Here is a 4,493-nt window from a genome sequence, read left to right on the forward strand (position 1 = left end):
TTGAATATAAAGGGATTTATTTTGAACAATTATATAGACAACAACAACTTGGACAACATTCAACCATAAAAATGAACAAATAAAACATTGGAAAAATATGTAAAACAATTAATTTTTAAGAATTAACTGTTTACTTTAGATCCATAACCCCCACCCCCTGCCCTCCCTGGTGCTTGTTTGAAATGATTAGAAATAGCATTTTTTATTTCACATTCCATAGCTGATGGAAAGCTGGTCATCACTGCGTCTGCCAAATGAGAAAAAGGAAAGAATTATTGCTCAAAAAAAACATTGTTGACAATCCTTTTTAACTAATTAGTCAATCACTTTTGCTAGGATGATTTAATAGATAGAGTTAACAGAATATAGATTGAGACTATATAATTTATATCACTATAGACAATAATTTATATCAATATTATAATTAATATCAATAATTGAACATTTTTGCTCGCTTAGTGGTGATGCAATACGGCGTGTAACGATACGCGTATTGAACAATTCTGTACAAGGCATATATATATATATATATATATATATATATATATATATATATATATATATATATATATATACACACACATATAGGCTATATAGACACACACATATACATATATATCTGACATTTTCTTCTCGAATGTTCATTTTTATCAAGCTCATATATGCAAGTTCTGTAATTTCACTTAAATGGCAATGAAAATGACCTATTAATTTTCAGCGAGAGCATTAACTCGATCTCTCAAGCGACGCCATTCTCTTAGATATTTGGGATCCATAACTTCTGAATATGGAAATAAAATTAACATTATAATTGATTATGTAACACTGTTATCCCAAGACATGTCTGACTACTACCATAATGTGTTTTGAAACTGAAATACAGTATTTTTTTAAATTATCATTCTAATGAAGGTGAAAACAGATTTTATTTTCATTTCTACTTTAGTTCTTCCCTCAAGTTTAAAGGGATAGTTCACTTCGAAATTAAATTTTGGTATGTTTTAGCTTACCTTAAGAACGTCCAAGATGTAGGTGTCTTTGTTTCCGCAGTAGTTTCAATTTTTTAGGTCAAACTATTCTTGTCTGTCAGTCATATAATGCAGGTCTATGGTCACCACCTAAAAAGGCCATGCACAGAGAAGTCCAAATTAAACAATTCCCCATCGTAAGTACACATTGATGGACTAAGACACGAAATGAGCAGTCTGTGTGAGAAAATGAACAGTATTTATATCATTTTTACCTCTTGTACACAGCCACGTCCAAGTGATATGAGGGCTCGCGTGCTTCCAGGTGTGTGATGCGTCCGCGTTCTGGCTTAATTTGCGCAAGCGCCGCACTTAGACTAAGCCAGCCCAGAATGCGCACACACCGAAGCACGCGCGCCCTCAGATTACTTCGACGTTGCTGTGTTATAAGAGGTAAAACGATATAAATACTGTTCGTTTTCTGACACAAACCGCTCGTTTCGTGTCTTAGGCTATCAGTGTGTATGGTGGGGAATTGTTTAATTTGGACTTCTCTGTGCATGCTCTTTCAGGTGGTGACCATATAGACCTGCATTATATGACTGACAGACAAGAACAGTTTGACCTAAAAATATAAAAATTGAAACTACTGCGGAAACAAAGACACCTACATCTTGGATGCCCATAAGGTAAGCTTAAACATATCAAAATTTAATTTCAAAGTGAACTATCATTATAAATCATTCTTTATCACTTACTCATATAACTCTAATAAACATAAAAAATACTTATAGGCGTAGTTCACTTAAAAAAAAAAAATAAAAAAAATAAAAAACAACAACATGTAATCGTTTACTCACTTTCACTTGGTTCCAAACCTGTATGGCTTTCTTCTGTTGAACACACACAAAAAATATATATTTTGATGAATGTTGGTAACAAGACATTTAATGGTAGTCACTGACAAGTGTTCTGTATATTCAATTGCTGTACTTTGTTGACTGATTGCAGGATAATTTCCAATAAACAGTGTCTTTAAATCAAATAAAGTGGATTACATCACTCCAGGTCTGAGGTTTTTACACTGGCTATCTGTCTGTCAAAAAATTAATATCCAAAAACTACAGTTGGTTATTAAATTAACATTTTAAGGCCAAAGTAAATTTCTAATCTTCTGATGCACTATGAACCATCCAGAGCAGACCTCTCAGGACATCTGGGACAGTAGCCAGCTACTTTTATATCTCCAAAGTCAAAACAAAACATGGAGAAGCAGCATTCAAATTTATATCTGAAACAAATTCACTGAAAACTGAATGTATGCTGCATATTTTAATTATTTACAAACTAGTTTAAAGACTTTATGTTTGCCACTACCTTTTATTAAATGGAGAGGATTTTTTTTTTTATTTCTTTTCATGTTGCACTATGCTGCTGTTAAATTTTATGTAAAGTACTTACAGAATTTGCTTTAAATCAACTCTAATTTAAATACAAATAAATACTGGTATCTTTATAATAATAAAAAAATAGTAATTATAAGTTTCATAGTTTCATGCTTACCACATTCATTGAATTTAGATACATTTGCAATAACACGTGCAAGGTAACGTTAACTTTTTGGAGAAAAGTAGTACTCTGCAATGTTAATGTTAAAATGTCACGGTTTCTACACATTATAACAGCTAACTAATTTAAACAATAAACATATCAAAAATAACACGAATACTTACAAGATCGAAATAGAAATGTGAAGGTTTTCACTCAGACTGTTGCTCATCCCGTTGCTCTCCGACAGCTGCCTCGTGTAAAATAAAATGGCGGAAATGTTTATCGCGAGATTTGGCTTAAGTGATCTAGTCACGCAATGGCATTAGTTCCATTAGACATGTCTCAGTAGTGTTTCAATTGTGCCATCTAGCGGTTGGGAAATGCAATTGCATTTGATTAGATATTTTTATCGTAGATTGTGTATGAATGTTTGACAGAAAATATATATTAAGCTGTGTAAGCGAAAACATTTCAAAGACTAATATTCTAGGTCGCTGGTCTATATCTGAGCCCAGATTGCAATAATTTCGCCAGGTGGGCTAAAGCAGACCGCATAGCCCGTCCAATTCGGAGCTAAATCGTGATCTACCATGCCGTGAAATGACGTATTGAACCTTGATATCATACCAATGCGAACATGATTGAATATTAACCATTTCATGCACTGCCTGGCAAAAAAATACAATTAATCAGTTTTGACAAAAAGTGGGCTACAATAGCCGGGTCTGAATACGAGCTAAATCGTGGCTACGCACAGCCTACACATATAACATGTAAAATAAAGTAAACCAAACAACTTGTAATCACGTTAGACTCTGCGTACATGATGGAATATCATACATCTCACAAGTTATTTTGCAAAAAAAAATACATTTATCCAGATTAAATGTTATTTGGGCTAAAAGTGGGTTACACATAGCCGGACTATATCTGGTCTATATTTAACCCAGACGTTGAAATGACGGCTATTGCTTGCTGGGATCTTGGCTGAGCTCTCAACGTTGTTACGGGAAAGGATGAAGCTGATTGGTTGGTTCTTGTCACATGACCCGCGGTGCGCTTGCGGCATTCTGAAAAGTTGAGATGTTTTTACATTTTGCTGTATCTAAAACGTATCGAACCGAACCGAACCGTGACATCAGTGTATCGTATCGAACCGAACCGTGAATTTTGTGAACCATTACACCCCTAATATATATATATATATATATATATATATATATATATATATATATATATATATATATATATATATATATAAGCTAAATGTTTTAATTTCATTTTCATTTCGGTTCATTCTTGGTTTAAAAAAAAATCTTCAGGTTCCATATGCAGAGCGAAATGGGAACGGTCCAGCATTTAGCAATAATTAGTATTTACTCTGTTATTATTCTTGATTTTTCAAACTACCAGCATTTTTGAATTATGCCTTATGTGTGACCAAAAATTAACTATTATTTGTTTCAGCTGTTTAATTGCGCTGGTGCCTCGCGCACATATTCACTGTCACCAGACATTCGGTGTGAGCACTTTGTTAATTATGATTTTTTTTTTTTCATCGATACTGCAACGGCACACAGCCTATTTACCTCATGAATAATAGTTAAGCTTCAAATGGGCAACATCACAAATATGGAAACATTTGATTTCTCCCGATTGAGAAAGCCAAACCTTACCTTATGCTTAGCTTTAAATTATTATAATTTTTTTTGTTTGTTTTTTTGTTTTATTACTAAGCCTATATTATTATATACTGCAATTATATTTATCCATTAGAATTATATATTTTTAATTATTGTTTTGTTCTGATAAATTTGTTAAATTTAAAGGATTTGTTGTAAAATATTTTCTAATAGCCTATTTTTTTTCCTCTCACAAACTCTGATTCATTTTTTAGCGTGTTAAAAAAAAAAAAACATGCAGCAAACGAAAATAGGTGATTGATCCGTTAAAATGAAACCTATAGACGACTCA

At 32.7% G+C, this 4,493-nt stretch overlaps 1 long non-coding RNA gene across 1 annotated transcript; it reads right to left on the reverse strand.

Moving 5' to 3' along the window:
- Positions 1 to 2,764, reverse strand: LOC113056591 (uncharacterized). The gene is made up of 3 exons (XR_003277725.1): positions 2,702 to 2,764; positions 1,829 to 1,861; positions 1 to 247 (listed from the first exon to the last, which is right to left on the reverse strand). It is a non-coding gene; the product is annotated as an uncharacterized LOC113056591 (long non-coding RNA).
- Between the last annotated feature and the right edge of the window lie 1,729 nt (positions 2,765 to 4,493).

Source organism: Carassius auratus, chromosome 38, assembly GCF_003368295.1.
Source record: "Carassius auratus strain Wakin chromosome 38, ASM336829v1, whole genome shotgun sequence".
In the NCBI taxonomy this organism is placed as follows: domain Eukaryota; kingdom Metazoa; phylum Chordata; class Actinopteri; order Cypriniformes; family Cyprinidae; genus Carassius; species Carassius auratus.